The sequence below is a fragment of the Oncorhynchus keta genome, chromosome 17 (assembly GCF_023373465.1).
Source record: "Oncorhynchus keta strain PuntledgeMale-10-30-2019 chromosome 17, Oket_V2, whole genome shotgun sequence".
Classification (NCBI taxonomy): Eukaryota; Metazoa; Chordata; class Actinopteri; order Salmoniformes; family Salmonidae; genus Oncorhynchus; species Oncorhynchus keta.
The window spans coordinates 5,243,848-5,255,420 of NC_068437.1; positions in this window are offsets into that span (position 1 = coordinate 5,243,848).

Consider the following 11,573-nt stretch of genomic DNA (forward strand, 5'->3'; position numbering starts at 1 on the left):
CCCTCCACTTGGCAAATCTGACCATAACTCTATCCTCCTGATTCCTGCTTACACAAGCAAAAAATAAAATCAGGAAGTACCAGTGACTCGTTCGAAGTGGTCAGATGACGCGGATGCTACACTGCAGGACTGTTTTGATAACACAGACTGGAATATGTTCTGTGATTGATCCAATGACATTGAGGAGAAAACCACCTCAGTCACTAGCTTCATCAATAAGTGCATTGTCGACATCGTCCCCACAGTGACTGTACGTACATATCCCAACCAGAAGCCATGGATTAGAGGCAACGTCCGCACCAAGGTAAAGGCTAGAGCTGGCACTTTCAAGGAGCGGGACACTAATCTGGACACTTATAAGAAATCCCGCTATTCCCTCAGACGAACCATCAAACAGGCAGGACTAAGATTGAATCCTACTATGCCGGCTCTGACGCTCGTCGGATGTGGCAGGGCTTGCAAACTATTACATTAAAGGGAAACCCAGCCGCGAGCTGCCCAGTGACGTGAGAGTACCAGATGAGCAAAATGCCTTTTATGCTCGCTGCGAGGCCAGCAACACTGGAGCACGCATGAGAGCACTAGCTTTTCAGGATGACTCTGTGATCACTATCTCCGTATCCGATGTGAGCAAGATCTTTAAACAGGTCCACATTCACAATGCTGCAGGGCCAGACGGATAACCAGGACGTGTACTCAGAGCATGCGAGGACCAATTGGCAAGTGCCTTCACTTCCATTTTCAACCTCTCCCTGACCGAGTCTGTAAAACCCACGTTTCAAGCAGACCACCTTAGTCCCTGTGCCCAAGAATGCGTAAGTAACATGCTTAAATGACTACCGCACCGTAGCACTCATGTTGGTGGCCATGAAGTGCTTTCAAAGGCTGGTCATGGCTCACATCAACACGATCATCCCGGAAACCCTACACTAGACTTCAGTGCAGCTTTTGACATTATCGATGATAGTCTGTTTCTGGAAAAACGTGTGTTATGGCTTTACACCCCCTGCTATAATGTGGATAAAGAGTTACTTGTCTAGCAAAACACAAAGGGTGTTCTTTAATGGAAGCCTCACAAACATAATCCAGGTAGAATCAGAAATTCCCAGGGTAGCTGTTTAGGCCCCTTACTTTTTAAACTTTTTACTAACAACATGCCACTGACTTTGAGTAAGGCCAGTGTGTCTATGTATGCGGATGACTCAACACTATACACGTCAGCTACTACAGTGACTGAAGTGACTGCAACACTTAACAAAGAGCTGCAGTTAGTTTCAGAATGGGTGGCAAGGAATAAGTTAGCCCTAAATATTTCTAAAATATTTCTAAAACTAAAAGCATTGTATTTGGGACAAAAAATTCACTAAACCCTCACTAAATCCTTCTCCGGCGCCATCTAGTTGAACATCATGCACTTAGTGTAAGGATGACCAGAGATGTTCTCTATCTGGCAGACTCACTAAACACAAATGCTTTGCATGTAAATGAGGTCTTAGCTATGGAGTGTGACCATGGCTATCCATACATTTAAAAAAACAAGAGAATCGTGGTCTGGTTGACTTAATACAAGGAATTTTAAATTATTTATACTTTTACTACTTAAGTATATATATATACCAAAGACTTCTATCCCCCAAGCTATAAGACTCCTGAACATCTAGACAAATGGCTACCCAGACTTTTTTCAGCGCCACCTCTGGGTGAGCGTTTTCTTGATGGTTTATGGCAGAATACAGCTCATTCGATGCTGTCTTAGTGCCATCCTCTGACTGGTGTTGTATATTAACAGCTACAAATAATACAGATGAAAAGTCTCACGGTATATCTAGACAAATGGCTACCAAGACTATTTGCAGTGCCCCCCCCTCACCCCATCTTTACACCACTGCTACTCTCTGTTGTCATCTATGCATAGTCACTTTAATAACTTTACCTACATTTACATACTATCTCAACTAACCGGTGCCCAACACATTGACTCTATACAGGGGGGTACCGATATAGTCTCACTATTGTTATCTTATTCTTATCCATATTTTTTTTAACTGCCTGGATGGTTAGGGGCTCGTAAGTAAGCATTTCACTGCAAGGTCTACACCTGTTGTATTCAAATTGATTTGGGTTATTTTTCTACCATTGCAGACGGAGTATACATCACGCAGCTCTGGTTCCCTCTGCTGGACGTGTCTGGTCTCGACGGGCCCTCCGGCCAGGATTAGTTGGGGATGATTGAGGCTGTTGAGTGTTCAAGAGGCTGATTGCTCACCAACCATACGAGTCCCATAAAGCTGCCATAAGGGCAGCACGCAGGGTTTTTTTCAGGGAGAGAGGTTGATCCTTATAGTCCTCCTCACGGTCTGCTAGAACCATGTCAACGGGTCTTTTCCCCAAAGGAGACAGCAATCCCCAGGAGCCAAGAAGACGGTAACCTGGAGGAGGTCTCCTGGTAGAGACCAATTATTTTCTTTTTCTTTATTGTTTTAATAAACACCCTTGAAACTATCACACTTGTGTCTGATCAGTGTAAACATTTGTATCCACCACCCTTGTCTGCCACAAGTGGTGGAGAATGCGGGCATTTGACAACGTGGTCAGATCAGGGTTGACATTTACGGCGCATCAGTATGGACAAGTTGAAAGCTCAGTTCGTCCGGGCCCAACAAGCGCAACAGGCAGTTCAGGAACGAATGCTGGAGGAACAATGCCTACAAAATGTCCGCCTGGTTGAGGAAATCAGGAAGCTGCAAGGAGGAACGTCTACCGAATCGCATCCAAACCAGTTTTTAATAAAGCTAATGGAAAACAACATCATCAAAACCTGACTGTCCCCGTTCCTGTCCGTGCCCGTTCCTCTCCGCCCACTTGTACTTTGGTCCGTTCAAATGTGCAAAGGTAGGTTTTGATGTCGTTGTCCTCCATTAGCTTTATTAAAAACAGGTTTGGATGCGATTCGGTAACACCCTAAAGGCATATTCTGACCTCAACGCTGAACAGGTGGCTAACTATGACGATCTCAAACGGGAGATACTCAGCCATTACGGGTACAACCTGACCCGTCAGGCCCAACTGGTCCACAACTGGAGGTTCGTGGCCGACACCTCCCTCCAAGCCCAGATGAGCGACCTATTGCGCATCACCAGGGCATAGCTTCTAACCAATGATTCCACCCTCTCCATGATAGACAAAGTGGTCACGGATCGCTTCTTAAGGGCACTACCCCATGACATGAAGAGTGTGACGAGTCTATGCGAGCCCTAGACCTTGGAGAACCTCCTGGGAGCATTAGAAATGCATCAGAACACAGATGCTCTGCTGAGGGGGAGCCGGGCCGAGTTGGGCAACCGTTCGAGTGGATGGAAGGACACCCCCACTGCAGTATTCCCCGGACCAACAGTCAGCCAGGCTAAAGGGCCGCAGACCATCGGAAAAACAGCCGGGTGAGAGCCGACCCGCCGCTGACAACCACAGCTGAATGGAGACCAAAGGAGGTGTTTTGAGTGTGGCGGCCTGAGACACCTCCCATGGAATTGCTTGGGTCGAGACGAGTCAATGCCATCAGACAGCCCCAGAGACGAGACGGGTCACGCAGTAAACTACGTCATCTCCTCTTGGGCCCACCCATGGTAATGGTGAAAGTCGACGGACACAACACCCAAGTTCTGTTGGACTCCAGGAGTATGGTTACGCTTGCAAACACGTGCCTGCTGGCCCAGGAGATGTCTGTCTCCTGTGTCCACAGCGACACCAAGCAGTATCCGACCGTGCAGGCCAACATCGTGACACCACAAGGAAGCTGCTGGATGATGTTGTTGTCAGTGCTGTACCCGAGTTGCCAGTTTCCATCCTCGTGGGACGAGATTGTCCACTGTTCGCGGCACTGTGGAGGCAGGGGCGCCGGAACCAAACTCCCCTAGTGAACAACCGGAGGAGGAGCTCATTCTCCCCCTCATCTATTTTGAGTGACCAACTGAGACACCTACTATGGGCCAAATGAGGGGACAGTTCAGGACCACCCAGTGGGAGGATAGCAGTGGATGGACAGCTACTTCTGGGGGTGAGTGACTGGCGATACACCAATTTCCAAATCAAGGTTAACCTTTCGTTTCAGATGTCGCACAAACAGGGGGAACGTCGAGAGGTGCTGTTGCTGGGGGTACACCTGGGAACAGATCGCCGCCCGGTTACACTGGCCTGGGATGAGGCGGGCCGTGGAAGACTATAGCCGCAGATGTCCGGAGTGTCAAATCACCGCCCCAAAAGTACATTCCAAAACCCGCTGGTATCCCTTATCGATCATTGGGTGCCATTTGAGCACATCGCCATGGACATAGTGGGTTCCCTGGTAAAAACGGCACGAGGACAGCAGTACATCCTGGTCTTTCACCCACAGACGGATGGGCTTGTTGAATGTTTCACTATAATGCTCAAGCTAATGCTGCAGAAGGTCATTGAGCAGGACAGGAATAACTGGGATCAGCTACTACCCCACCTAATGTTCTCGGTCTGAGAAGTACCCCAGTCCTCCACTGTTTTTTCCACTTTCAAACTCCTCTACGGGAGGAGATAACACATCCTACTGAATCTCGCCAAGGAGGTGTGGGTATCCCAGCCAAACCCCTTACGCAGCGTGGTGGAACACATGGAGACAATAAGTGAGCGAATGACAGCGGTATGGCCAGTGGTAAGGGAAGAAATGAAGAAGGCCAAACGCGCCCAAGTCAAGGTCTACAATCGGGAACCTAACCCAGAGAGTTCCAGGTGGGTGACAAGGTGCTGGTCTTCATCCCCCATGTAAGTTCTTGAAAACATGGCATGAGGTGATAGAGAAGCTGGGACCTGTCTATTACCACATACGGCAGCCAGGGAGATGGAAACCCCAACATATTTACTCCGTGAACCTATTGAAGAGGTGGCACGTGAGGACAGCCTTGGCCGTGTTATGGTCAAGACCCAGGACGTTGAGGGTACCAGTGGTTGTCCCGAGCAATGAGGACCTCGGCCCGGCCCAGAAGCAAGAGCTCCGGGAGTTCATCGATCGGAACACGGCCGTATTCGCCGAGAACATCGAACACCAAGTCCACACCCAGCCTGGAAAAACATTATGAAAGAGGCAATACCGGATCCCAGAGGTCCGAAGGTACACAGTGGCCTATTTGGATGATATCATCATCCATAGCCAAGGTTGGGATGAGCACCTGACGTGCCTCCATGCGGTACTGGACGAGCTCAGGCATGCCGGGTTAACAGAAAACCCCAATAAATGCAAGATGGTATTTGAGGAGGTAGAGTACCTGGGGTATTTGATCGGACAGGGGAACGTCAAGCCCCAGGAGAGGAAGGTCCACGTGGTACGTGATTGGCCCATCCACGCACCAAAACACAGGTCCAGTCCTTCCTGGGGCTAGAGGGATAATATTGCCGGTTAATTCCAAACTTTGCGGCTATAGCCTCCCCCTTTACTGATCTAACCAGGGCCGGCTCCCGAAAACGGTGAAATGGTCAGACGAGGCCGAAGCGGCGTTCAGGCGCCAGAAGGAAGCGCTGTGTTCCCATCCGATTCTCATAATGCCCGATCTCCAGGTATTGACATCTGCAACACAGGACTAGGGGCTGTCCTGTCCCAGTTATATGATGGGGAGGAACACCCCATCATGTACATAAGCCGAAAGCTGATATCTAGAGAAAAAAAGTACTTGATCATCGAGTGTCGAGCGCTGTTGGGCACCTACCTCACCCTGGTCACAAACGATCGGGTCACCAGGGGGTTCTTGTCCCTTCAACACTTCTCTTTTTCTGTTGTGCACAGATCAGGGGCAAAGCATGAGAATGCGGATGCCCCATCGAGAAAGGAGACATACAGCGTCCTCCCCATTAGGGCTGGGGGGTGGAGTAGTGTGGATTAGCCACCAGGGGGAGACTGTCAATGCACGCTGCTGGTTAAAGGTTCCTCCTGTATAGTCGTCCTCACGGTCTGCTAGAACCGAGGGGCTCGGGTCTTTTCCCCAAAGGAGACAGCAATACCCCGGAGCCCAGAAGATGGTAACCCGGAGGAGGTTTCCTGGAGGAGACCTATTATTTCTACCTTTGCGTTCCGTCCTGCTAGCTAATGTTCAATCACTGGAAATATAAATGAGATGTACTGAAAGCACATATATCCTACCAACGGGACATTAAAAACGGCAATATCTTGTGTGAGTTGTGGCTGAACGACAACATTAAGAACATACAGCTGGCGGGTTATGCACTCTATCGGCAGGATAGAACAGCAGCCTCTGGTAAGACACGGAGCAGGGGCCTATGCATATATGTAAATGACAGCTGGTGCACGATATCTAAGGAAGTCTCGAGGTGTTGCTCGCCTGAGGTAGAGTATCTCATGAAAAGCTGTAGACCACACTATCTAACTAGAGAATTTTCATCTGTATTTTTCGTAGCTGTCTTACATACCACCACAGACTGATACTGGCACTCACTCAATGAGCTGTATGCGGCCATAAGCAAACAGGAAAATGCTCATCCAGAGGCGGTGCTCCTAGTGGCCGGGGACTTTAATGCAGGGAACCTTAAATAAGTTTTACCTAATTTCTATCAGCATGTTAAATGTGCAACCAGAGGGATAACACTTCTAGACCACCTGTACTCCACACACAGAAAAGTGTACAAAGCTCTCTCTCGCCCTCCATTTGGCAAATCTGACCATAATTACAGTGGGGGAAAAAAGTATTTAGTCAGCCACCAATTGTGCAAGTTCTCCCACTTAAAAAGATGAGAGAGGCCTGTAATTTTCATCATAGGTACACTTCAACTAAAGCAGACAGAATGAGAGAAATAAATCCAGAAAATCACATTGTAGGATTTTTTTTATTAATTTATTTGCAAATTATGGTGGAAAATGTGGGAGAACTTGCACAATTGATGGCTGACTAAATACTTTTATGCCCCACTGTAAATGTCTTTAATATTTCAAATGGGTTAAAGTTATGTATAGTAACCCTGTGTGTAAAAGAGTAAATAATGGCTACTTCTCAGAAGGTTTTAAACATTTTGGCGGATCCCAAATTGCTAAATGGGCTGCAGAGTTTGCTTAGTTTGCCTAATTGTGTTATTAACATGCTGTGTAAGTGTGTGTATTTTCAATAAATTCCCTCCCATTAATAGAAGTATAACCTTTATAACCTATCGTATTCCCATACTAATTACAGTGCCTTATGAAAGTATTCAGAACCCTGGACTTTTTCCACATTTTGATACATTACAGCCTTACTCTAAAATGAATTAAATCGTTTTTCCCCCCTCATGAATCTACACACAATATCCCATAATGAAAAAGCAAAAACATGTTTTTAGAAATGTTTGTTAATTTATCATTTAAAAAACTGAAATATCACATTTACACAAGTATTCAGACCCTTTACTCAATACGTTGTTTAAGCAACTTTGGCAGTGACTATAGCCTCGAGTCTTCTTGGGTATGATGCTGCAAAATTGGCACACCTGTATTTTGGGAGTTTCTCCCATTCTTCTCTGCAGATTCTCTCAAGCTCTGTCAGGTTGGATTTTCAGTTCTCTCCAGAGATGTTCGATCAGGTTCAAGTCCGGGCCCTGACTGGGCCACTCGAGAACATTCTGAGACTTGTCGCGAAGCCACTCCTGCATTGTCTTGGCTGTGTGCTTAGGGTCATTGTCCTGTTGGAAGATAAACCTTCACCCCAGTCTGAGGTCCTGAGCGCTCTGGAGCAGGCTTTCATCAAGGATCTCTCTGTACTTTGCTCCATTCATCTTTTCCTCGATCCTGACTAGTATCTCAGTCGATGACGGTGACATGGTGCCAGGTTTTCTCCAGACATGACGTTTGGCATTCAGGCCAAAGAGTTCAATCTTGGTTTCATCAGACCAGAAAATCTTGTTTCTCATAGTGTGAGAGTCTTTAGGTGCCACATATGACAGCCCGCAAACTCCAAGCAGGCTGTCATGTGACTTTTATTGAGGAGTGGCTACTGTCTGGCCCCTCTACCATAAAGGCCTGACTGGTGGAGTGCTGCAGAGATGGTTGCCCTTCTGGAAGGTTCTCCCATCTCCACAGAGGAACTCTGGAGCTCTGTCAGAGTGACCATAGGGTTTTGGTCACCTCCCTTAACCAAGGCCCTTCTCCCCGGTTTGCTCAGTTTGCTGCAGACTTTTTTGGTACCCTTCCCCAGATCTGTGATTCGACACAATCCTGTCTCGGAGCACTACGGACAATTCCTTCGACCTCATGGTTTGGTTTTTGCTCTGACATGCACTGTCAACTGTGGGACCTTTTACAGACTTTCCAAATCATGTCCAATAAATTGAATTTACCACAGGTGGACTCCAATCAAGTTGTAGTAACATCTCAAGGATGATCAATGGAAACAGGATGCACCTGACCTCAATTTCAAGTCTCATAGCAAAGGGTCTGAATACTTATGTAAATAAGGTATTTGTGTTTTTTTATATTTAATACATTTGCTAAAATGTCTAAAAACCTGTTTACGCTTTGTCATCATGGGGTATTGTGACGTCATCATGGGGTATTGTGTGTAGATTGCGAGGATATGTTTTTATTTAATAAATTATAGAATAAGGCTGTAACGTAACAACATTTGGAAAAGGTCAAGGGGTCTGAATACTTTCCGAAGTGTAGATTGTATCACCCAGAATTAAGGGTTTGACGATTACTATCATTGAAGTGATAAAAGATAGAAGTAGGGAATGTGGAGGAAAAATATATAGTCTGGAAGGACAGCCTTGAATTGTACATCTTGTCTCATACAAACATTGGTTCCTGTAGGTGCTGGGTAGAGATATGAGGGGGAGACGGTCATGGCCCCCTCTTCAGACTTTTTGGCAGAACGCCCAGAACATGTTCTATAAGTTAAGATAGGAGACGGTGCCAGACACATGCAGGAACCAACCCTATGAACTATGCCTATGCTACTTGTCTGTGTAAGCAGTATATAAGACAACTAACGGGACTGCCACGGCAGAGCTATCTTCAGACCGGTACTTTATGCATCTAAGTTGACTGTGACCTCTCCAGCTTGCTGATAATAAATAAGAATTCATTTAAGATTGACTTCAGGTGTCCCTGGTGGTTCTTTCCACGACACAATCAAGCTATTTTATTCTCTATTTTAAGACACCTGGGTGTATTAGAAACAAATATGTAAAGTTCATTTTGTGAAGCTTTTGAATTTGGCCTTACTGCCATTACCTCAATAGATGCACTAAATAACAAACAAAGATACACAAATATCTGAATATCCGGATATCCGGATCTATGGTTTGTAGTGACTGAAATGCATAAGAAAGGTAATGAGGTCATCTGGTAAAAAGTGTGTGTATGTGTAAAAGTACATCTGCATTGCTGCCAAATGCAATTTTGTCACTGGAAATAAAATGCATATGAGTGAATGAGAGAAAATAGACAAGCCGCGATCAGTTGTAGCCTTGGCAGGCTACCTGTGCTGATTTCAACCCTAGGCATGTAGCCTTGGCAGGCTACCTGTGTTGATTTCAACCCTAGGCATCTAGCCTTGGCAGGCTACCTGTGTTGATTTCAACCCTAGGCATGTAGCCTTGGCAGGCTACCTGTGTTGATTTCAACCCTAGGCATGTAGCATTTGCAGGCTACCTGTGTTAATATCAACCCTAGGCATGTAGCCTTGGCAGGCTACCTGTGTTGATTTCAACCCTAGGCGTGTAGCCATGGCAGCCTACCTGTGTTGATTTCAACCCTAGGCATGTAGCCTTGGCAGGCTACCTGTGTTGATTTCAACCCTAGGTGTGTAGCCTTGGCAGCCTACCTGTGTTGATTTCAACCCTAGGCGTGTAGCCTTGGCAGGCTACCTGTGTTGATATCAACCCTAGGCATGTAGCCTTGGCAGCCTACCTGTGTTGATTTCAACCCTAGGCATGTAGCCTTGGCAGGCTACCTGTGTTGATCTCAACCCTAGACATGAAGCCTTGGCAGCCTACCTGTGTTGATTTCAACCCTAGGCATGTAGCCTTGGCAGGCTACCTGTGTTGATCTCAACCCTAGACATGAAGCCTTGGTAGCCTACCTGTGTTGATTTCAACCCTAGGCATGTAGCCTTGGCAGGCTACCTGTGTTGATCTCAACCCTAGACATGAAGCCTTGGCAGGCTACCTGTGTTGATATCACACAGGTAGGAAAACTGGGGGACTCTGATTTCAAAAGAGAATACTGTTCATCTAGAAGAACGACCCTTACGAAAACAAAACTTTCAGTCAGAGTGCAGTATAATTACAGTACACTGCAGTATAACTGCAGTTCAACGGCAGTGCAATGCAATTACAGCATCCAAAATACCACAGTGGACTGCAGTTACTGTACTTTACTGCAGTTTCAAAACGTCAATCTTTTTTTTGTAAGGAGAGACTTGGTTGTTTATGAACAACTCGGGTTTATTAACTACAACTTCCTTGTAAGCTATAAGCAACAACCGTTTAGCACAGGTATGGTGGCTCCCGTAGGACATCTAAGATGAGTCGAAAGGATCTCACAACAATAACTCCCAGGGGCTAGATATCAAACTAAATCAACTGCTTACTATGGATTTTCATGACAATGACATTGGCATATGCTGTGCAGTGCATGTGAATTGATGCTGGCTACTCTCGCACACAAATTTCCCACCGTTGACGGGCGTCTCTCAATGTGATTTCGGCTTGAGAGTCATAGTTCTCAGTGAGGGGGTCATAATAGCTAGCTCCAACCATTCAAAAGTTAGAGCCAAATCTATAGGAAGAAAACTGAAACCGCTCTGTTTTTCACAATCACATTTAGCGGCTATTGGAGGTTACTTGCGTAACCCAGGTTCTATAAACTCCGGGGCATTCGGTGGATTTATTATTGGGGGGACAACAACAACATAGCACTCTGGAATATTTCGGGGGACACTTAAACTATACTGACTGGGCCTATGAAGGGGGGGGGCACGTTTATTACTAATCCCCAAGTCAATCACAGACTACGGGAGGTGCACAGTACCACATAGAGCCATGGCTACATGGAACTCTATTCCACGTCAGGTAACGATTGCAAGCAGTAGAATCAGATTTTAAAAACTGTTCAAAATACACAACGGGGACTGTGAAGAGACACACACACCAGCACAGACACACATACACATGATAAGACACGCACTCTACACACACGCCAAGTGGATTTTGTAGTGTAAATAATGTGATAGTAGAGTAGTGGCCTGAGGAAACACACTTACTGTCTTGTGAAATGTGATGTAATATTTTACATTCTATATAACTGCTTTAATGTTGCTGGACCCCAGGAATGGGGATCCTTAATAAATACAAATACTAATCAAGAAGAGAAGGCTTTTTGAACTTTCAATAGTCTGATTACTAAAACAATTCCTGAATCTCTGTATAGAGAAAGGAAATGGGCCCTATTCTTATTCTTTCTATCATTAGCCTCAATCCATCCATGAACACGGACAGTCAAATGACTATCATAAACACACCAGAGGCTATAAATAGATCAGATACATCCACATCAAAGTTAATAGCTG